The sequence below is a fragment of the Dama dama genome, chromosome 20 (genome assembly GCF_033118175.1).
Source record: "Dama dama isolate Ldn47 chromosome 20, ASM3311817v1, whole genome shotgun sequence".
NCBI classification, from domain to species: domain Eukaryota; kingdom Metazoa; phylum Chordata; class Mammalia; order Artiodactyla; family Cervidae; genus Dama; species Dama dama.
In genome coordinates this window covers 35,525,272-35,550,587 of record NC_083700.1, presented here as the reverse complement: position 1 = coordinate 35,550,587, position 25,316 = coordinate 35,525,272, and the positions used below count along the sequence as shown (strand labels likewise).

At 39.3% G+C, this 25,316-nt stretch overlaps 1 pseudogene; it reads right to left on the bottom strand.

The window, feature by feature from the left end:
• Positions 1 to 21,189, bottom strand: part of LOC133074519 (mitochondrial adenyl nucleotide antiporter SLC25A24-like) — a 55,537-nt pseudogene extending 34,348 nt beyond the window's left edge.
• Between the last annotated feature and the right edge of the window lie 4,127 nt (positions 21,190 to 25,316).

Here is a 25,316-nt window from a genome sequence, read left to right as displayed (position 1 = left end):
AACAGAAAACAAAAGACAAAGCTCAGGGTTCACTGAAGGTACAGGTCTCTGAAGAACCATCTCCACTTTAAACTTGGACTTTGCAGGTCTGTCCCCTAATGGGAAGGGTAAACCGGAAGAAACCAGCCTCTGCAAGGACTTACAGCATGGCTTTGTATCAGCTGGGTGGTTCTGGGAACTTCAAGACTCAAATCTGAATTAAATAATGTGATCCCAGATTGATAGTCCTCCCAAGCACCTAACAGAAACAAATAAAAATGTAGTCTGAAGTTGGATATCATCATCATAGTTCCTCAAGTTATTACTCCAAGTGATATTTTAAAAACAACATCAAAAACTAATGGAAGGGGAAAAAAGTAGAATAACTTTTAAAAATATAACTGAAGGCAAGAAAGGAAATAATAAAATCTTAGAACATGCAGGACAAATAGAAAGCATAAAATAAGATGGCAGTTTTGAACAAAATATCAGTAAGTACACCAACTGTTCAGTGAAATAAGTCTTCCAGTTTAAAATATAACAAAATCCAGGAAATTCCCTGTCAGTCCTGTGGTAAGGACTCTGTGATTTCACTGCCGAGGGCCTGGTTCAATCCACAGTAGAAGAACTAAGATCCTGCAAGCCATGCTGGCAAGCCAAGCAAATGAAAAATATATAAAATAAAATAAAAACCACCTATATGTCATTTACCTGTGACTTATCTAAAGCATACAAATGCTGAAAGCCTGAAAGTAAAAGAATTACAATGGATATATAACACAAATCCCAAGCAAGAGTAGGGAGTGCATCTATATTAATGTCAGACAAAATAGAACTAAAGGCATTTACAGAGACAAAGAAGATCACTTCACAGTGACAAAAGGTTCAATTCACCAAGAGCACTGTAATTTTCAGCGTCAGTGTATATAACGGAAAAGTGACAGTGCTACAAGCAGAGCAGGGCTAGACTGGGAAGGGTTGCTGCCCCTGGTCCTCGATCTCAGCCTCCCAGAGAGGACAGGTGGAGAATGTGGAGCGCAGAAGCTTAAACCTGCCCTGCATAGAAGAGTGAAGCTGATAACAGAAGCAAGGAGACTACAAAAAAAAGTGTGGAGTTTTCAAGAGGCTGATTCACAGGGATTTATTTCTTGTGGTCATTCCTTGATTTTCTTGGTGACATAAAGACAATGCAAATAAACAGATGTATAAATTCCTTTTTAACAGAAATTCTGATTTGCTAAGAGAGTAGATTTTAAAACTCATCAGAAGAAAAAAATGTAACTATATATGGTGATGGATGTTAACTAGATTTATTGTGGTACATTTGCAATGCATACCTACATTGAATCATTATATTGTACACATAAAACCAATATAATAAGTCAATTATATCTCAATTTGTAAAAAAAGACAAAATCTGTGGGAGAAACATAGCTAGAAAACACAACTGCAGAAGAAATCTATACAAGCTACCTAAAATATCCATTCTTCATTTTAAATATAAAAGAACAATAAAAGGTCATAATATATCTGAAGTAGGAAAGGCAGCATAGAACCCAAAACTAAGGTAAACAGAATAATTAAGTCCACAGAAAACAGTGACAATTTAGGAAACTACAGTTAACTAAAACTAAACAACATAAAGAACCCTGTAATGTCCTCAGAAAGAATCAAGATGATATTGAATTCATTTTAAGAAATACCAAACAAGAAAAAGATACTATGAAAAAAGAACAATCAAAAAGATAAAAAGAACTCTCAGAAATTTAAACTGTGATTACTAAAATAAGAAGTTCAATAGAAGGGTTAAAAAACAGTACTGAAGAAATGTCCCAGAATGTTGAGTAAAATGTCATAGTAATAAAAATATTTATGAAAAGATAAGATTGCAATGCAGGAGACCCAGGCTCAATCCCTGGGTCAGGAGGATCCTCTGGAGAAGAGAATGACAACCCACACCAGTATTTTTGCCTGGAAAATCCCATGGAGTCTGGCAGGCTACAGTCCATGGGGTCACAAAAAGTCAGACAGAACTGAGCAACTAACACACATACACACACACACACACACACACACACACACACACACACACACACACACAAGCTGCATTGAGGTCAGTCTGGGAGGTACCACATTCAACCATTCAACCAGAAGAATTACAGAGAGAATTAAGTGAAGAAAACTAAGGAGGAAATACTAGAATACACTAATGCTGAGGGATGACCCAAGTTTACAGTTAAGAAGAGCCCACCAAGTGTCAAGCACAATGAGTTGAAAAGAACCTACCTAAACTCACACTGCACAATTTCAGAATACCCAGTGCAGTACTTAGTTGCTCAGTCATGTCTAACTCTTTGAGATCCTTTGGATTGTAGCCCACCAGGCTCCTCTATCCATTGGGTTTTTCAGGCAAAAATACTGGAGTCAGTTGCCATTTCCTCCTCCAGGAGATCTTCCCCACCCAGGAATCTAACCCATGTCTCCTATGTCTTCTGCATTGCAGGCAGATTCTTTACATGCTGAGCCATTGGGAAAGGCCAAGGTAGAGGCATGACTAAATGCTTCCAGAGAGGAAAACCAGGTAATCAACAAAATATCAAAATGGCATCAGACTTTTCAGAAGTAATACTGAATGCTAGAAAATAATAGCATAATGCCTTAAGAAGTTCTAAGGGAAAGCATTTTTGACCTTGATGTCCATATTCTGCCAAACTGCCAATCAAGGAGAAAAGAAAAATAAAATAATTTTAGACACGTAAGATACTGACTTTCAGTAAAAGTGGCAGAATGACCCCACATGTTTATTTCCTCGTCCTCCCAAAACCACACAAAAACGATAGTAAAGTAACAAAGAAGGCAATCTAGGGCACCCATCAATCCCAATTTGCCCAAAAGCTGTCCCTCCATGATTATTAAGCACCCCTTTCTTTTTTAAAAGTGTCTTGGCTCAAATGAAAATTATATGGTCACCTCATTACTAATCTGCAGGGGAAAAGGGTACGAGTGGTTTCATCCAATTTGGGGGAGGTAGAAAGCAAATGGAAAAGTGATAACTAATTTAGCAAAGTAAAAGTTGTAACTTAAGGGTCTGATGAGGGGAAAGCACATAGAAGTAAATTTTCCATTAAAAATCCATGAGGCTTCATTCTCTGTAGGAAGCAGAGAGGATCTTAACTCAAGAATACAGAATTCAAGAATTCAGTGAGGCATAGGACTAAAAACAGATGAATTAAGTGAGTAAATATACACAGTAGGCCTCCTGTCCCTTCCCCCTGCTTTGAACTCAGAATACCAGCTGCCAGACGTGCTCCTTACTTTGTATATTTCTATAAAAGTTAGAAACAGATTTATTCTGTGGTGACCCAAAAAAGCTAAAAGGAGACAGTGACTGAATGTTGTTATAGGTCCATCATTTCTGCCTTGAATAGAGCAATGAAGAAGGTGGACACCCTTCTCACCTGGTTTCAGTTGAACAGTCATAACCAGAGACTTGGCCACGAGGCTCAGGCAATTTCTTCATTGCCTGCATCAATTTGAAAGGGACCCAAAACTTCAGAAAACTGAAGAATTCCACCTGCAGGGCCCTGCATTCAATAAGGAATAAAGAGGGAGTGCAACCCTGACCACTTTCTGTCTCTTGTCACAATTTCCAGTCCAGGGAGAGAATCAAGAGTATTGTGTAGCCTTCCATTCCCAGGCTCCACCAAAAAAACAAAAGATTTTCCCAATTTTTGCCCTCTCTAGAATACTAGTACTAGGTTGTATTTAATTATTTATTTGCAGACCTGTCTCCATCACAAAACTCCAAAATGCAAGTGAATGAGAATGCTATATCACTTGGTTGTTGCACCCTCAAGGTGAGTTGAGTGTCTGGGAACTTATTGAATAACTGAGTCTAGATTACTGGCAATGAAGCAATTTGCACACGACAAAATCAAGAAGTACTATTAAGACTTCTGAAATCCTTCTTTTTAAAAGCATCAAACATTATTCACATTACTCAAAAACATGTACATGAACTATGCAACACACCTGCATGAGGGTTTTCAGACGCCCTAATGGCACTGTACATGTTTGAGCACAAGTACCCGCTATGCCTCCAGCCAAGAGATATTTCCATAGATGGCCAGATTTTCTTTTCATCAATTAAATTATGAAAAGTCCATCTATCTTCTGTGTCAATTCCCTATCAAAACAAATTTTACATAACATTATAGTTAGCTGATCTCAAATGGAAATGTTATCTCCTAATAAGGTCTAAATTTTTTATATATTTCATCTCCACAGAAAATTAATATCAGCCTTTCCTAGAATTTTGTGTCTTACCAACTAATATAACTTTAAATAACTCATAAATTAGCTTGAAATACTGTCAATTATAAGTTAATATAATTATATTAAAAATATAAACTGATAATTTTTTGTATCATGCTTAGGATAACCTTTACAATTCAACCATTTAAAAATCTGTATACCATTTTCAATATAAAATTATTTGTCTAAGATTAAATACAAAAAGAACAATCTGTCAAATTCTAATAAATACTTTTAGCTCTCCTGTGTCTCCTGCATTACAGGAGGATTCTTTGCGCGCTGAGCCATCGAGGGTGCCCCGTAGTCAAATACAGGCTATTGAAACAGTGGTGAGAATAGTAATTTAAAAGGCAATAATGTATAAGTATCTTCGGTGTTCAAGACTAGTGGATTCTCCTATTATCTTCAGTCAGACTCTTCACTTATAACAAGTTCAGTTTAGTCGCTCACTCATGTCATGTTGCCCTAATGGTCTGGGAGCGAGCAACTGAGAATGAAGACAGAACACGAAATCTGGTGAAATGTGTCAGGGGACCTGCAGCCGCTATTGGACTGAGGTGCAGAGTCCACTCTGAGTCCAGCTTTTATTCCTAATTGCAGACTACAAGATTTTTGTATTTTATCTCTCCTAAGACACTACACTGACACAGTCCAGATCTCCTTGTTTTTACCCCAGGCCATTCCCTTTTGGGCTAGTCTCAGGAACAATCAGCAAGTACGTAGGCAGTGTTCATGCCTGACGCCAACCCGGGTGTTCCAAGGTCCATGCTTCCATGATCCCAGTCATACTCCATTCTGGGTTTGGCCTTGGGGTTTGTAACAAGGAGGTTATTCTTAAGAAAAACATGAAAGATAATCATTAACACAATTTCTTAATATATGCTGTTTTTCCAGGTGCTATTTCTGTGGAATTTCTCAAGGCTGTGAAAGTACATTATGAGGAATTCCCACTACAGTGTCAGACTCTTTGCGACCCCATTGACTGCACCACACCAGGCTTCCCTGTCCATCACCAACTCCCCGACCTTACTCAAACTCCTGTCCATCAAATCAGTGATGCCATCCAAACATCTCATCCTCTACCGTCCCCTTCTCCTCCCGCCTTCAATCTTTCCCAGCATCAGGGTCTTTCCCAATGAATCAGTTCTTTGCATCAGGTGGCCAAAGTATTGGACTTTCATCTTCAGCATCAGTCCTTCCAATTAATATTCAGGGCTGATTTTCTTTAGGATAGACTGGTTGGATCTCCTTGCAGTCCAAAGGACTCTCAAGAATCTTCTCCAACACCACAGTTCAAAATCATCAATTCTTCGATGTTCAGCATTCTTTATAGTCCAACTCTCACATCCATACATGACCACTGGAAAAACCATAGCCTTGACTAGATGGACCTTTGTTGACAAAGTAATGTCTCTGCTTTTTAATATGCTGTCTAGGTTGGCCATAGCTTTCCTTTCAAGGAGCAAGCATCTTTTAATTTCATGGCTGCAGTCACCATCTGCAGTGATTTTGAAGCTCAAGAAAATAAAGTCTGTCACTGTTTCTACTGTTTCCCCATCTATTTGCCATGAAGTGATGGGACCAGATGCCAAGATCTTAGTTTTCTGAATGCTGAGTTTTAAGCCAACTTTTTCCCTTTCCTCTTTCACTTTCATCAAGAGGCTCTTTAGTTCTTTGCTTTCTGCCATAAGGGTGGTGTCAACTGCATATCTGAGGTTATTGATATTTCTCCTGGCAATCTTGATTCCAGCTTGTGCTTCACCCAGCCCAGCATTTTGCATGATGTACTCTCTATACGTTAAATAAGTAGGGTGACAACATGCAGCCTTGACGTACTCGTTCTGATTTGCAACCAGTCTGTTGTTCCATTCACTTCTAACAAAGCAAATATAAAATATATGACAATACATTTAGAAGCACTTTCCTGTGTAATTGATAAAAACCTGGGCCTTCCCGTGTAGTGTGCAGAGCAGATAATAAATTCTGTGGTATATATATCACAAGTAAGATTTTTTTTGAGGGTCTAGAAGTTTGACCACATATGTCATGATTAAGGACCTAGGCTCAGGAGTCAAGTGGGATTCAAATCCCAAATCCCCGAGCTCCTAACTGAATGAACCATCTGTGACTTAGTTTCCTCAAATGCAAAGAGGAACAATACCAATACCTAACTGGGTAGACTTATTAAAATTAAGTAACTTAGAGCATATAAAGCACTCAGCATAATGCTTGGCACTAAAAAACACTCAGTGAATGTCAGTTACCAATACTATTAATTATAAAACAGAGTGCTTGAAAGCAATTAGGCCTCCAAGTGCTTGGCTGCACTTAGTCACTAGCAATAATATGACTAGGAAATAGCTCAGTATCTATTTAAGAAATAAAAACTGACATTTACGAAGCAAACCCAGTGCTGTATTAAACAGTTATATGTGTCATCTTCAGTTCTCAAAATAACCCTAAGAGAAGTAAGTATTACTATCCCAATTTTACAGTTAAGAAAACTGAGGCCCAGAGAGATTAAACAATTTACTCCCGCTCACCCAGATGGTAAATGGCAGAGCTGGGATTTGAACCGGAGCCGGCAGTCTCCGGCAGTCTGTCTCCACCCTGCAGAACCGGCTGCTTCCCACCTCTGGGCTGTACAGCTAGAGTTCCAAGCACATCTGTATCCTGTGAAATTACTATAAACCAAACAGTGGACCTGCCCAAGGAACAAACGAAGCGCCCTTTGTTAGCACTATACCCAAAAGGCAGTTCATTGAGTTCATTTTAAATGACTTTAGTAGATTATCACCAACACTATATCAGTTAATTTTCAAAATAGGCACTTTCCATGCCTGTTTGCTGTTTATCTCATTATTAAACAGAAAACTTATCATATATTAGGCATACAATGGGCTTTCCAGGTGGCACTACCAATACAAGAAACATAAGAGATGAGGGTTAAATCCCTGAGTGGGAAAGATATCCTGGAAGAGGGCATAGCAACCCATTCCAGTATTCTTGCCTGGAGAATCCCACGGACAGAGGAGCCTGGAAGGCTACGATCCGTAGGGTCACAAAGAGTCGGACACGACTGAAGTGACTTAGCACGCACATAGGCATACAATAAATGTATTTCTCATTTACTTGAATTTGCTTTAATCATCTCTAAAAGGAAGGCATAGAATGAACACTTCCTAAAGGAAAAAATCTCTTAATGATTACATATTTATTGAAAGAATGTTGGTAACTAGACAGTTTTGTAAGGGTCAGATTATGAGTAGAGAAGGTACACTATTACAGCTAAGACAGTAAGATTATTATATCTATCAATAGTAATGTGACCCTACTGATCTTCACCCTTTCTCAGAGACAGGACATATGGATGCATGTATATATTTGACCCTTGAATAACACAGGGGTTAGAGGCACTGATGCCAGGTACAGTCAAAAATCCATGTAGAACTTTACAGTTAGCCCTCCATATCCATTGTCAACCATAGATCATGTAGCATTTTAGTACATATTTACTAGGAAAAAATCTGCATATTAAGTAAATCTGTGAAGTTCAAATCTGCATTGTGCAAGGTTCAACTGTATACATATAATTGTGAGACATAGAAGAATAGTATAGATTTTAGTTTGTAGTTACTAAGCAAGACTTTTAAGGTATTTTAAGAAATTTTGAGAACTTTAAGAAATTATGAAGCATAGATTTTTAAGTACACCAACAGACAAGACCTATGCCAATTCTAGGTATATATGAATATGAAAAAAACTAAAGCTTTGACACTCTTTCAAAAGCTTCTGCTCAAAGTTTATTCATTCATCCAACAAGTATTTATCAGTGAAGTGTTATATAATACAGCAATCTGCAATCCACACTCCCTACTTTTCAGGCAAGAAAATAAGCAACTGCAACACAAAATGATGGTGCTGAGTAGGAGTAATCAACTCTTAAGAATGTACTTCATCTCAACAGATGTGCGCCTTTTGCAGGTTAAAACTTTAGTTGAAGTAGATATTACATGTCGACTCAGATTTTTTAGCATCATACAAATTTCTGAGGAAATATCACTTATAATATAGTATAGCATCAGTTTTTTCATCAGCAAAACCTCACTAAATAATTTTCTGGCCCCACAATTTTCTAAAAGTATGTAATGCATTACATTTATACCCATGATTCATAGAATGAGACATACAAATTCTTAAAAAGAGATGACTTACAGTAAAATGGCTCCAGTAATGGGCAATTTCCTCCATAAATCTTGCAGGTTTAAATAAAAAATACTTCCTCCATTCATCCCAATCCACTGTCAGTGACCCATCAGCATCGATGCTATAAATACAAATTACAATTCATATATTCTAAAAAGCATCATCAAAATGACATCTCATACTCTTAAAGTCGGAAAATTTGAGCTGTGTTGAGTTCTGCACATTATTACTTTTGTAATGTAGAAAGTGCATCTCACACCTCTAAATTTCGGTTTATATGGGAATAATTCCTGCAAAACAGAGCTATTAGAGTACTAAACAGGATTATATGTACAAAGGCCTTGTAAATTATAAAGAACTAACAAGCTGTCAGTATTACTACACCCCAACCTTCTGGTATTTCTCCTCTAAATATTTCCCCTTCTTCCTATTTGTAACTTCACCTTGTAACTCCTTTAACAATCAGAATGATGGCTGACAATTACCCTTTTTGGTTATGGATCTCAAAAGGCAATTTTCTTTTTTATGGATATAAAATATCTAATGTCAAAAATATCATAAGAAATGCAAATATCAATGGAAATAGAATTTTCATTAATATGAGATAATAGTAAACTAATTTTAAGAATTCTCATCAGGGAATTTCTCAAATCTTTGAATGAAATTAAGAATGTGAAGAAAGATAATGAAATATATCATTTTGAAATGTGAGGTTCCCAAAATTTCAAAGTTACTTGTTTGAGGTAGCACCCTTTCTCATTTTCCTCAGTGATTATTGCTAATTTTCACACATCTCAAGCCACCAAATCAATTTTTGACTCTCACTCTCAAGCCATGTTGTCCCCCATTTCTCCATAAAACATAAGTGTTGAAGTGCTCTCATCTTAAAACCTCTTAACCCCACCTTTCCCACAGTCACCCCTTAGATCTCTGTCTTTGCAGTAACACTCTCTAAAGAGTTGTCTAGGGACATTCCTGGTGGTCCAGTGGTTAAGACTCTAAGCTTTCAATGCAGGGGGCCCAGGTTCAATCCCTGGCCAGGGAAATTAAGATCCCATAAACTGCATGGTACAGCCAAAAAATGAGAAGGGTATGGCAACCCATTTCAGTATTCTTGCCTGGAGAATCCCATGGACAGAGGAGCCTGGCAGTCTTTGAGACCATGGGGTCACAAAGAGTCAGACACTACTGAAGTGACTTAGGATGCACACACATACAGCCAAAAAATTATACATAAATAAATTACTTTAAAGAGCTATCTACCTTCTGTCTCCAATTTTTCATTCTCTCTTGAACCCACTCCCATCAGGCTCTCACCACTATTACTACTCCCGTATTCTCCATGGCACCAAATTAGTGATCCATTCTCTATCCTCATCTTTACCCTATCAGCAGCATATGACAAAGACAGTTGTCTCCTCCTTGAAACATTTTCTTCATCTGGTTTCCAGAATAGAGTGTTCTCTTAGCCCTCCTCCTTTTTCTCTGGCTGCTCCTCCTCTGTCTCCTTCACTGGTTTGCCCTCATCTCCCCTGCCTCTAAACATTAGAAAACACCAGGACTCAGAGCATTATACTCTCTCCTTGGTTACCTCTTCCAATCTCATGGCTTCAAATACCATCTATGGGCCTATGACTTCCAAATGTCTCTCTTGAGCTGAACTCCAGATTCCTATTTCAAGTAGCCCATCTAACATTTCTACTTAGATGTCTGGTTAGCATCTGAAACATAACAAAAACAAACCTGAACTCTGATATCTACTTCATCCCAAACGTGTTTTTCTCACAGTTTTACCCCTCTCAATACATGACAATTCCATTCTTTCAGACGCTCAGGCCAAAAATCTAGGCACTATCCTTGACTATTCTTTTTCTTTTACACCCCCCTCACAATTCAGCAGTAAATATTGTGAACATTTCAAAATACATCCAGAATCCAATCACTACTTACCTCCTCCATCTTGGTACAAGCCACCTTCAAATGCTTTCTGTATTATTGCATACCTGTCCTCCCTACCCTCACCCTTGTCCCCCTTATTATCAACACATCAGCCAGAATGATGCTAAAATCTAAAATCATGTCATACCTTTGTCTAAAACCATCCAATGCCTTACCAGGGCAAAAACCAAAGTCCTTGTAGTTTCCTGCAAGATCATATGCGATCTGACTCCTGTTACCTCTTAAAGCTCATCTCCTACCACCCTCTTCCCCATTCACTCTATTCCAGACACACTGCTCCCCTCTCAGTGTCCTAACCTTGTCAGATACACTGCCTTTCTGGTGACTTTGCTCATGTTACTTCCTTTGCCTAGACTGCTCTTTCCTCAAAGACCATCATGACTCCTTCCTAATTTCTTCAAATCTCTACACAAATGTCACCATCATGGCCTTTCCAACTCACCATATCTAAAACTGCAACTCCCCTATCACTCACACATCCATACTGCTTTCCTCCCTTCTATTATTTTTCCACTTATCACCATCTAACATAATTTGTTTTTCTACTATTGTCTCCTCTTGGTTATTGTGTGTTCCATAGAGCAGGAATTTCTGCCTGTTTCCTTCACTACTACATCCCTAGCATCTAGATAAATGTCATGCACTCAGTAAATGAATGAATAAATTTCTCTCTACCCACTTTTATCCTTACCTTCTATGTTCCTAGACTCAGAGAATTACATGTTGACTCTTACTCAAGGACCCTCTCTCTCTCTCTCTTGAGCTATTGGTCCTACTCCTTCTCAATCATTAATTTCCTTTCTCTACAACATGTCCAACAAATGTCTCTCTTTCTCATGGCTACTTCTCCACAAATCTCTCCTATCCTTCAAAAAATTATAAAAATACAATGTAAAAAGACTTGCTTAGTCATCTTCTCCTTCTTATCTAAACTTCCCAAATCAGTAAACCACATTCATCATACCCACCTCCTCACTTCCCATTCGTTCAGTAGCCCTATGCAATCTGACATAACCCTTTACCACCCACTGAAACTGTTTTCACTGAGAGGCCCAGAAATCTCAAATGAGCAGATCCAAGGAATTTTTTTTTTCAATATTTATGTTGCCAGTCCCTCCTGTTAAATCTGATACTCTCCACCCTTGGTTTTTGTGACAATATTAAATCAGTCAGAAAACATGTATTGATCTGTTAGTACATTCCAGACAGTGTACCAGGCATTGACTATAAAATGATGGATAATATACTTTGGTCCCAGCTTTACAGTCTATTGGGAATACAGAATATGACAGATGAGCCTCTGTAAAGTTGTAAAAGCAAATACCAGCAAAACCAAAAAAGTTTCAGAGGTCAGAGTCACATCTGAACAGAGACCTAACGAATAAGCAGGGGGTATCCAAGTGAAGGAGCTGGAATGGGTCTCCCAGACAGAAAGAACAGTTTGTACAAGGGCTGAAGGAATGAGACTCCAGGGTGGTTGCTGCTGTTGTTGCTGCTGTTGTTGTTTAAGGCCGAAAGCTCAGTCGGCCTGGAGCACAGAGTGGAAGGAGAGTTCTGGATGACAAGGCTAGAGAGCTGGGCCAGACCACGTGGAGCCCTGTAGACCACAGAAAGGAAACAAGGTTCCATCTTAACCCTTGGAATAGTATTGATTTTTAACATGGATATGAAAATTCTAAATGAAGTGACAGCAAATCAAATTCCTCTGTATACTTAGAAGAGCAACAAAAACCTAGTTTCTGTGAGTAAATCCAACAAAAGTTATATAAAAGCTTTATAGAGAACATACATTTTATTAAAAGACATTAAAGAAGATCTAAAAAGTAAGACATACATAACATTCATGAAACAGAAAATGTAACATCATAAATACATCACTTCTCCCCCAAATGGATCCATAAATTACATGCAATTGCAATCAAAGTTCCAAAAGGGGGGAATTAAATTCCCGGTGGTCCAGTGGTTAGGACTCCACACTTCCAGGGCAGGGGTCACAGGTTCAATCCCTGGTTGGGGAACTAAGAATCCCACATGCTGCATGGTGCAGCAAAAGAAAGTTCCAAAAGGGGTATGTGAGTGTATGTATACAGATGTGCATATTTGTATATGTATTCTGAATAAGCTGATTCTGAAATGTATATAGAAGATTAAAGGGCCAATAATAGCATTGACATTATTGAAAATGAAGAAAGTAAAACCAGATATCAAGATGTATTCTAAAGTGATAGCAATTAGGAGATGGTAATGATGCATAACAGACAACAGCCAATGTAATAAAATAAAGAGATGAGAAACACATCCATATACAGATGGAAATTTTAAAATATGACAGAGGTAAGCATTTCAAATTGTGGGGAAAAGATGAGACCAGTCAATTAATGGTGCTAGAACAACAGACCATATAGAAAAAAATGAAACTGGACACGTAATTTTATAACATACATGAACATCAATTACAGATGAATTAAAGAACTAAATGTAAAATGCAAAATTATAAAAATAAGATATACATTAACATTTTTATATCCCAGGGTAAGGAAGAATTTTTCAAGGTGTTAAAAGCACATGCATAAAAGAAAAAGATGGACAAATATGACTACATTAAAGCTGAAATTTTCTGCACAATGACAAAAACACACAAAAAAAAATGAATTTAGAATAAGAAACAAGCCGGGAAAAGACTTTTGCAGCACATATAACCATCATAGGATTAACATCCAGAATTTATGAAAGAACAGCTGGCTACAAGCCATTAAGAAAACGATGACTAATTCAGCTTAAAAGTAGGCAAAAGACTTAACTTACGTAATTCACAGGGAGGTAATATCCAAATGGCCAGCTAATACATTAAAAGATGTTCAGACTCACTAGCAATGAGGAATATAAGTAAATTAAATCAAATTATATTAAAACAACAGGACACTATTTCTGACCCATGGGTTTGGAAAATATTTAAATATTAGAAGACTATAGTATCAAGTAATAGGAAGGAAATACATTTCTAGTAGAATACTAAATTGGTACAACTACTTTGGATAAAATTTGTAATATCTAATTAAAGGTCTGAACACCCTACAGTCAAGCAACTTGACTGCAAGTAATAAACAAGATGATGTATACGAAACTATTCATTCCAGCATTGTTTTGTCCCAGTAACAAAACAAAATTTTTTAAAAACCTAAATTCTATCATCATCAGGAGAATTCATAAGTAAATTGAATCATATACATTAAATAGAAGCTGTACACTGACTAAAATGATTGATGCTATAGGCATCAACATCAACAAATCTCTAAAATATAATATTTAGAAAAAGTGATTTAAAAAATATGCAGCATGCCATCATTTAAATAATGTCTTAAAATATGAGAAACAGTATCATACTTTAAGGATATGTACATAGTAAAATATACACAGAGATAAAAATGTGTATGGGGATAAGTTCAGGATAGTAGTTACTTCTGGCAGAAGAAAAGGAAATGGGTTTAAAGACACTGAAAACTTCAGCTGTCTGTAATGTTTTATTTATTTGAAAAATCTGAACCAAATACGGCAAAATGTTAAATATGACAAATCCAGTGATGGTATGGTTGTTTGTGATAAAACTCTCTATTGGTCTGTCTCTATTAGTCTGTATGTTTCTTGAATGAAACAGTTCACAGCAAGTTAGCTTTATCTCAGGAATGTTTAATGTCAGATCTACTACTATAGCATATTAAATAAATAAGTCAAGTGAAGGGTTTCCCTGGTGGCTCAGTGGTAAAGGATCCACCTGCCAGTGCAGGAGACACAGGTTTGATCCCTGATCCAGGAAGATCCTACATGCCTCGGAGCAACAAAGCCTGGGCACCACAGCCGAGCCTGTGCTGGAGAGCCCAGGAGCTGCAGCCGCTGAGCCTGAGCACTTCAGAGCTCATGCTCCCAACAAGAGAAGCCACAGCAATGAGAAGCCTGCGCACCGCAACTAGAGAGTAGCCCGGACTCGCCACAAATAGAGAAGCCCGTGCAGCAATGAAGACCCTGCACAGCCAAAAGTAAGTTTTTAAAAAATAGGTTAAGTGAAAAAAGCTGTATAGTTGACAAAATTCAGTTCTCTTTCCTAATAGAGATACTTTCCTTCAGTGTTTTCTTATGTGTCCCTATCATAACTTTCGCCACTCTGCAACTCAGCTCCCCTCAGCCCCATAAACTATTAGCTCTGCAAGGATGGGCACCAGGACCATACCGTTTATACCACTGAATCCTCACTGGCTACTGCATGTGTGGCAAAAAGCATCAATCAATATCTGATTGATAGGTGACTTGATTGGTTGGATGCTTGATGGATTGACTAATAGTATAAAGTATATGATCTTATAAAAAAAATAATAGATATATACATAAATATAAAATAGATATAAAATTATATCAGTGGATTAATATTGCAGAGGTGGATTATGGTGACCTTGAGCAAGTTACTTAACCTCAGTAGAACAAGGAAAATAATAGACTTTTCCTCTAAAGTCTTAAGAGACTTAAAGCAGATAATATATCATGTAGAAGAGTGATAACAAACAGATGATTAGGAGCCATTATTCATGTTTTCATAAAATTTCCATAGTTTTCACTTTCATAATGAAAAAGCTGTTTGTGTTTTTTGTTTATTTGTTTGCTTGTGGGTTTTTTTTCCCCTTTTTTTGGCTGTACTGTACAGCGTGAGGGATATTAGTTCCCCAACCAGAGATTGAACCCACAACCCCTGCAGTGAAAGCACAGAGTCCTAACCACTGGACTGCAAGGGAAGTCCCAAAAAGGTTTTAAAGAAAGAAAGAAAGTGAAGCCGCTCAGTCGTGTCCGACTCTTTGTGACCCCATTGACTGTAGCCCACCAAACTCCTCCATCCATGGGATTTTCCGGGCAAGAATACTGGAATGGGTTGTCATTTCCTTCTCCAGAGGATCTTCCTGACCCAGGAATTGAACCCACGTCTCCTGCATTGCAGGCAGACTCTTTACAGTCTAAGCCACAAGGGAAGCCCAAAAGGTTTTAAAGTAAATAAAAATTAATTTTAAAATGTATAAAATATGTAAGGGCTGACCTTTCAAGAATCTTCAATGCCTTTTTTTCAGAAATATGTATACCTATTAAGTTGAGACTATCGATAATTTCTGAAGGATCAATCACTCCTTTAAAGGAATAAAGAAAATGAGCATCAACTGGATGGTTTGAAAATATGCAGAGGCAAACAGTAAAGCAGTATTAAGCACATTATCACAACATGCCATAAAACATCAACATCCCAATTATGTTTTCTACTTGCTGAGACAAAGAGACTGGAAAGTCCATATAATATTTCCTATATTAATAAATAAAAAGTTTATCTCCAATATTGCTTAAATAAGTCATTCTTGTCTCTTTTTTTTCCCTCAACCTACTACACATTCAACCACCAAATGTGGTCTGTTCTGTGCCTAAGTGTTTCCCAAGTCATTTATTCCCATCAACCCAGTCCCACAGTGGTTCAAGATGCCAGTCCATGCTCTACACAAATATGATGGTGTTACTACCCCTACTATTGAAAACTCTTCAGAGGCTTCCCACCTCATTCCCCTTTATGATCAAGTCCAGAAACCTTCCCAGACCCCAAGGCCCTCCAAGACCCTACCTGTGCCAGCCTCCCAGCCTCATCTCTGACACTTCCCCTTGCTCTCAGCTCCACCCTCACTGGTCTTCCTCTAGTCCCTCAGACATGACCTACTCCCCCGAGGTGACCACAGCCTCCCAACAAGCTATTTCCTCTGCCTGGACCATTCTTCCCTACTCTTCACTAGGGTAACTTCTACTGATCTTTCCAGACTCAGCTTAACCACCATTGCCACATGGAGCTTCATGCAAAAACCTTACCAAAATGAAACAAATATTTCTCAGATCTTTAGCTAAAAAGCATATTACTCAAAGGGTATAATCTTTTTGTTGGTGGTTTTCTTTTTGAAAGGTAGTATGTAAATAAAAATGACATCATTTAAAAATATTTCTTAAAAGTAATAATAAAACAAGTGACGTAATTAAATAAATGAGTTTTCAATAACCTTTCAGAGAAGCCAAACACCTAAAAATAAACCTTTACTAAAACACAATTGATTTTCTGATAAAATTACTAGTTGTATTAAAAACAAACCATCATTATTTGTGTCCAAACTCTTAAAAGTCAATTTCATGTTTATCTCATTATCTTTTATGTACTGCATAAATGTGCCAAGGTCCAGCAGATTATGCTCATTAACATCAACAGATTTTAAAATTATCTCCAAGAAAGAAAAAATGTTATTAGAGATACATTCACACAAGGTAGATAACAAATTACAGCATTCAAGTATTTATATATTTATCACATGTAATGGAACAACAGACTGGTTCCAAATAGGAAAAGGAGTGCGTCAAGGATGTATATTGTCACCCTGCTTATTTAACTTATATACAGAGTACATCATGAGAAACACTGGGCTGGAAGAAGCACAAGCTGGAATCAAGATTGCTGGGAGAAATATCAATAACCTCAGATATGCAGATGACACCACCCTTATGGCAGAAACTGAAGAGGAACTAAAAAGCCTCTTGATGAAAGTGAAAAAGCAGAGTGAAAAAGTTGGCTTAAAGCTCAACATTTAGAAAACTAAGATCATGGCATCTGGTCCCATCACTTCACGGGAAATAGATGCAGAAACAGTGGAAACAGTGGCAGACTTTATTTTGGGGGGCTCCAAAATCACTGCAGATGGTGATTGCAGCCATGAAATTAAAAGACGCTTACTCCTTGGAAGGAAAGTTATGACCAAACTGGATAGCATATTAAAAAGCAGAGACATTACTTTGCCAACAAAGGTCCGTCTAGTCAAGGCTATGGTTTTTCTAGTGGTCATGTATGGATGTGAGAGTTGGACTGTGAAGAAAGCTGAGCGCCAAAAAATTGATGCTTTTGAACTGTGGTGTTGAAGACTCTTGAGAGTCCCTTAGACTGCAAGGAGATCCAACCAGTCCATCCTAAAGGAGATCAGTCCTGGGTGTTCATTGGAAGGACTGATGCTGATGTTGAAACTCCAGTACTTTGGCCACCTCATGCGAAGAGGTGACTCATTGGAAAAGACCCTGATGCTGGGAGGGATTGGGGGCAGGAGGAGAAGGGGAGACAGAGGATGAGATGGCTGGATGGCATCACCAACTCAATGGACACGGGTTTGGGTGGACTCCCGGAGCTGGTGATGGACAGGGAGGCCTGGTGTGCTGTGGTCATGGGGTTGCAAAGAGTCGGACATGACTGAGCAACTGAACTGACTCACTCACTCACTACATCCTTCATATCACATACATACATCCCCCACTGTCACAACCATCCAAAATGTCATATGTCTCTGAGGGACAAAATCACCCCTACTTGAGAACCATTGAGATAAATGAATAGAAGATAAATTGACAGGCTGCTAAAGCAGAAGACCCAGCTCCTGCCTGAGAAGAGAGAAGGAATAACAAGATTCTGGGGTTGCATTCTGCAAGAAAGCATAACTTCATCTGTTTGTTTGCTGATTCTGTGTAACACAAAGTGAGTGCAACAAAAAGCCTTGGACACACAGAATCCAGTGAAAGCAATACATGTTATATAAAATTAGGACTGGAATCCGTGGTTGGTTGGGCCTTAGGGATCAAACCATCAGTTTCCATAACAAAAATGTTAGATAGCATTAATCCATCCCTCATTTCTCTGGCATACACTGTATAAATCCTAAGAACTATGGTGCATAAACTACATGTTACTGTACTGACTGTATGGTTTTTCTAGATTCAGTGTTCTCTGCTCTCACATCCATCATTCAATTCAAGCCTACCAGATGGAAACTTATTAAATACTATTTCCCATAATTGAATATAATTCAGTTGCCTCACAAGGAAAAGATTTCTAGAAAGCCTGGTGTACTGTCACCTTTTCAAACTCATGTGCACACATGTTCCCATGCTGCTGCTGAAGCTACTAGCCTCTTGGAGAAGCTCTAAGTAAAACAAAGACTTTATTTTTACTGTAACCTAGCTGATTAAACGTACAGTTGTGGAAATGAGGACCCTCTGAGAATACAATAGTGAGTATTGATATTGTCACGTGTTGAGCTTAAGGATAACTTTACCCTGTAAGGTACAGGGCAGTACAGTGACTTCTAAGTGTAAGGTTAAACGGGCAAGTATTGGTTTTAACTGAGGTTTCCCAGGTGGCTCAGTGTAAAGCATCCGCCTGCCAATGGAGTGGCAAAACACTTGGGTTCAATCCCTGGATCTGAAAGATCCAATGGAGAAGGAAATGGCAACCCACTCCAGTATTCTGAATAGCAAGTGCCCACGCAGGGAATTCCCAAAGGTCTAGGCAGGGAGCTGTCGCCCTTGAGTGCAGGCCCCACTTCCCAAGCTATGGGACGCCCTCGCGTAGAGCTCAGGAGGAGCCATCAAGACGGACTCTTGGACTTTCCAAGAGCAAAACGAATTTATTTGCGCCCAGGCCCAGGCAGTCGGCTTCCTGCAGGGGTTCCTTTAACCTGTAGGAACGCCTAGCGGACCTTTTGTGTTTCGATGGCTTGGACCCTATTTTTAGGTAAGACTGCTACATGTTTCACCGGAGCAGCTCACTCAGAGGACAGAAACGTATGGAAAAGTGTTCTACCAGCGGGCTGTCTCTGGTGAAGCAGCTCACACCAAAAAACGTCTGGGGACTGGCCCCGAAGAGATGAGGGGGTCTTCACCACCCCCACCGCCATATCACCCCTGCAGAGCCTCCCGCCCCGCACTCCCTGAGGCCTGAACGCACCGAGACCCACCTCCTCCCCGCCCGGAGGGAAGCCCAGGGCCACCAGTCCTTCCTGCAGTTCCGCGATGTCCACCATCCCGTCCCCGCGGCGGCCCAGCTTCTGGAAAAGCTCTTCGAAACGGCTGTCGAACTCGTGTTCCTGGCTAGCCACGATGGGCGGCAGGAAGCCCCCTCTGCCGCGCAGCATGGTCATGCAGCGCCAAGGGAACCCCGAGAAGTGGGAAAGCCCCACCCGCGGGCCGAGCCGGGAGCCTCCGAGGGGGCAGCCCTGCGGGCAGCGAAGCAACTACCCCTGGAACGCGTGGTCCGACGCCTCTGGGTTCCGCGCCAGCGGGCGAGGAACATCCCCTTGGTTCCGGGTTTGCTTCTGCCAGTCTTTTTTTTTTTTTTTAATTGAGGTTAACGTTTGGCTGGGGATTCCCAGACAGCACAGTCTTAATTGAAACTTTAAAGTGACTGAGGGTAGTCCCAGGGTTGTAAATTTTTAGGGGAGTTTTTTTGGGTTTTTTTTTTTTTTTTTTTTTTTTTTGGTTTTGTGCTCAGAGCCGAGGTTGATGGAGATCAGCCTCCATGAAGCTGCTGCTGCTGCTGCTGCCAAATCACTTCAGTCATGTCCGACTCTGTGCGACCCCATAGACCGCAGCCCACCAGGCTCCCCCGTCCCTGGGATTCTCCAGGCAGGAACACTGGAGTGGGTTCCATGAAGCTACCCTGGGTCTATTCTCTCTCTTCCTTTTTCTAGGCCAAAGCTTCATCTCCCATTCCCATGGAGTTGTTGAAATCCACACCTCTTAGTAACCAAGAGAGAAAATATGAGGACTTCTTTTTGTATTTATAAAAGGGGAAAAATAAGCTTTCTAATATTTAACATGAACTGACAGTTGCACATATATACAATATTTAAGTAAGTATACCAAAAATGACAGTGATTGAACAAAGAAATTTATCTAGTGTAATGGAAGCCATCATCCGGTCAGTGGGCCAGTGAGCTACTTGAAGGTTTGGCAAGAAAATCAGCAGCGGTCAAGAAAAGCCATCAGGAGCGCTGCTCAAACCGAAAGAACAGAGAAGACACAGCAGTGGAACAATGGAGGCAGCACTGGACACAGACAGGAGACTGACTGATGCCAACCAGTGTGTCTCAGAATCTGCACAGGCTGCGTGTCCCTCAGTCTCAATGCTGCAGAATTCACAAGTAAGCCACATCCCTCCCTCAGACCCCCAGATGCACTCTTAGGGGGAGAATTAGTGAATCTTTCCATCCAAAAGGAGGTAGATACTATCTAAAGCAGAGTCCCCCGCCTCCAGGATCTAATGCCTGAAGATCTGAGGTGGAGCTAATGTAATAATAATAGAAATAAAGTCCACAATAAATGTAATGCACTTGATCACTCAGAAACCATCCCCCAGCCCCAGTCCAGGAGAAAAAGTCTTCCACAAAACTGGTCCCTGATGCCTAAAAGGTTGGGGACCACCGATCTGAAGGGGCTAATTCTGAGTCTAAGCTTTAAAAGAAATTAGATACTTGGTTAACTTTTCACCCCATTATCTAACAGATGGGGTCAGGAGAAAGAGCAGTTTAGGCAAATAAAGTACATTTTCTGTACATATCTGAATTTAATATGAGTTGAGATTTAGAAGTCTTTATCCCATTGGTAGGGCTTCCGTGGTGGCTCAGCTAGTTAAGAATCCGCCTGCAATGTGGGAGACCTGGGTTTGATCCCCTGGGATTAGCGCCCTTATAAAAAAGATTATGGAGCGATCCCTTGCTACTTCCTCCCTGTGAGGACACAGCTAGAAGACAGCATCTACAAGCCAGGAAGTAGGCCCTCACCTGACATTGAATCTGCCAGTACCTCGATCTTAGACTTTCCAGCTTGGTTGATAAGACGCCCAGTCTGTGACATTCTGTTACAGCAGCACTCCCAGGCTCAGACAGCACCAAAAACAGTACCAAAGACAGTACCAAAAACCTTTAGGTTTCTGGCATGAGACACCATGTAGATGGAATTGTCGATCTCTGAGGTGAAGGAGATTGTTTGGGGATAAGATCAAGATTTCAATCTCAGACATGCTAAGTTTAAGATAACTGTGAATCAAACAAGTGTCAAAATTGCATGCACAGCTCAGAAAAGAAGCCCAGGCTAGAAATAATCAACATAAATTTGTAAGTCATTGGTATACAGACAGTTTTTAAAGATATAGGAAAAAAGAACATCACTTAAAAAGTATGGAGTAAGAAGAAGGCCCTAGATTGAGCTCTGGGAAACTAAATTGTAGATGTCAAGTGCAGGCCACAGAGCCTGCAGGTACAAAGTTTAGGCTCAAATTCAAGCTGCCTGCATTTGAGTCACCTGGAGCAAGTTACATCATTTCTCTGAGCCTCAGTTTCCTCATCAGTACCAGGTCTGTCTCAACAGTCTGTTGTAGGATTAAGTAGAAAAGCAAAAAAAAAAACATGGGGCCTAGCACATAAAAAAGCACTTTATAAATGATAGTTGTTATTTTTATTTATATTAAAGGAGACTGAGAAAGAGCCTTCAGAGACATAGGGGAAAACAGGCAAGCATTAAAGAAACCATAAGAAGAGATTGTTTTTAGAAAAAGAGAGCTGCCAAAAGTGTCAAATGCTACTGGAAAACTGAATAAAATTAAAAGCTGGGGCTGAAAAATATCTTTCCGATTTGGCAAGAAATGTACCAGCATTTTTAGTGAACTGGAGAGGCACAAACCAGCTTGGGGAGAGTTAAAGACTAGATGGATGGATCTTTACCTCATGCGTGTGTGCATGCTAAGTCGCCTCAGTGTGTCTGACTCTTTTGTGACTCTGTGGACTGTAGCTCACCAGGCTCCTCCATCCATGGGAGTCTCCAGGCAAGAATACTGGAGTGGGTTGCCATGCCTTCCTCCAGGGGAACTTCCCAATCCAGGGATCGAACCCATGTCTCTTATGTCTCTGGCACTAGCAGGTGGGTTCTCTACCACTAGCACCTCATCGTAATATGCACAAAAATAAATTCCAGGTGAAGTAGATAAAAAAGTAAAATGTGAAACTTGAAAATATTATGAAGAAAATCTGGAAGAATATCTCTGTGATCTCAGTGTAGAAAAGGAATTCCAAAACAAGACAAAAAGTATAACCCATAAAGCACAAATTTGACAAAATTGAAAACATCTGTGCATCAGAATTCATAACTTAAACAGTGAAAAAAGCAAGTTACAGATAGAAAATATAAGCTTACAGACAACAAAAAATGTATTCAAAGTATGTAAGGAATCCTGTAAAACGATATGAAGAAGACTGTCTAATAAATGGACAAATAAAATGAACAGGGAATCACACTGAGACCTACAATATATTAATATTTTCACCTTGCCAGTGTCCTTACCCCATAGTGTCATTCCTTTCTTTACTTCCACTTAGATTCTATAATCTATGGTCTTGGTCAATACCTTTTATACCCCTTTAAACTTTTGGTCCCTTTTCCGCTGCCTTATTCATCTGACAAAACCATAACCTTGAGTGAATTCAACTTTCCATGTTGCCTGCAGCTTCACCCCTTATCTGTGGCTGACTACAGCTGTAGATGCCCTTCCCCCAATGCAGCAAAAACAATAAAAAGTGCAAGTTCTGTTGAGAGTTTGTAGAAACGATGATGGAAAGATGACGGGGGCCCAGGCTCTTTGAAGAATGATTTCCATTTCTTCAATGAATGAATGAAGGAATGGGGAAAATGAGGATGTAAGGGAAACATACAACATGATGGCTATAGTTAATACTGCTGTATTGGTACATTTGAAAGATTCCAAGAAGTCCCATCACAAGGAAAGAAAAGTGTAATTTTTTTCTTCTTTTTCTTTCTGTTTTTTTAATCCATGAGATGGTGGATGTTAACTAAACTTAGTGTGGTAATCACTTCACAATAAATGAAAGTTAAGCCATTATGTTTGTACACCTTAATTTTATGCAGTTATAAGCCAATTATATAATAAAATTGGGGAAAATCTATCTTTACCACTTAACAAAAAAGATGTGAGGGAGAGAGAGTCAGAAAAAGAGGGTGTAAGGGCCAGAAGTTTGAAGAGATGGAAGATGATCATTATTGTAGAGCATGGGAAGGCTGTGTTACAAGAGAAACTAGCTAAGATTTGGGGGCATTTTGAGTACCAATTTGTGGTCATGAATTTATGGAATATCACTTGTGAAACTTAATGTGCATATCATGTAGCCCAGAACTGGCACCAGCCTCATCATAGTTGTAATGGACCCAGCCCATTAGATCAGCATCTTTGATCAGAGCTACTAATATACCAACCTCCACTTTACTATGCCTTGGAGTTTAGTCTACTCTCCCAAAGGCTCTGCACCTATTTATTCTGCTTAATATACACAGCTAATGCATGCTTATACATGATTGAGCAGTATGACAAAAAATCATGTCAGCCCTGGACTATCTATGTGAAATGGAAATAAACTCAGCCCTTTAGCCATCTGTCATTTCAGCCGTCTGTCCCCCACAGCCAATTCTAACAACAGCAAAATCTTCAATAATACACAACTAATAAAAATAACAGTTAACCAGAAAAATGCCCAGGCTAAATCACAATCAAAATGATGATGAACATAGGTTTAAAACTGTTAAAATATATTGAAGTTAAAACAACTTACGCATTTTTTTTAACTTAAGCATTTTAAATGAAATCAATGGGTTGGGAAAAGGTTTTACTAATTTTATATAAATCCATGCAATGATGATATTTGGGTTTCCCGGGTGGCTCAGTGGTAAAGAATCCGCCTGCAATGCAGGAAATGCCAGAGATGCAGGTTCGATCCCTGGGTCGGGAAGATCCCCTGAAGGTGGAAATGGCAACCCACTCCAGTATTCTTGCACGGAGAATCCCATGGGCAGAGGAGCCTGGCAGGCTACAGTCCATAGAGTTACAAAGAGTCGGACGCTACTGAACACACATGCACTCAGTTCAGTTCAGTTCAGTCACTCAGTCGTGTCCGACTCTTTGCAACTCCATGAACCGCAGCATGCCAGGCCTCCCTGTCCATCACCAACTCCCAGAGTTCACCCAAACTCATGTCCATTGACTCAGTGATGCCATCCAGCCATCTCATCCTCTGTCATCCCTTTCTCCTCCCGCCCTCAATCTTTCCCAGCATCAGGGTCTTTTCAACTGAGTTAGCTCTTCACATCAGGTGGACAAAGTATTGGAGTTTCAGCTTCAACATCAGTCCTTCCAATGAACACCCAAGACTGATCGCCTTTAGGATGCACCGGTTGGATCTCCTTGCAGTCCAAAGGACTCTCAAGAGTCTTTTCCAACACCACAGTTCAAAAGCATCAATTCTTCTGCGCTCAGCTTTCTTTATAGTCCAACTCTCACATCCATACATGACCACTAGAAAAACCGGCTAGACAGACCTTTGTTGACAAAGTAATGTCTCTGCTTTTTAATATGCTGACTAGTTAGACACTATTTAGACAATAATGTTAATTATAAAACAACTTTATAAAATAATGGTAAATGAAGATTGCTATAACTGTGAAAATTGCCTCAACATACCATTTATCCAACATTTACTGAGTGTATATACGGTGCCAAGTAGTATACAAACCACTAGGAATATTAAGATAATGAGTCTTTGACTTTCTTGGAGAAGCTCACATACTAATGATAAAGACATAAACAAATGATATTTGATAAATACATAAACAAATGATATTTGATATACTTAGTTTCAATATTTTTTCTTAAATTAGTGAACAGATTTTTGTAGATTTAGCAGTGAACAAATTTTTTTTTTTTGTCTTTGAAGAAGAAATCCACTTTGGAATGGGAAAAAGGCTAAATGTAATTTGGCTCACTGATCAGTAGAGGGTGATAGAACACCAGAATAACAGCTTAAAATGCTTTTATGGACCACATTGTAGACGTTTTTTCTAGAATTTATTCAATTAAACACTTTTCCCCAGGCTCATTGACATACTTTGCTATGAATATACAAAGCATATAAAGTCATTCT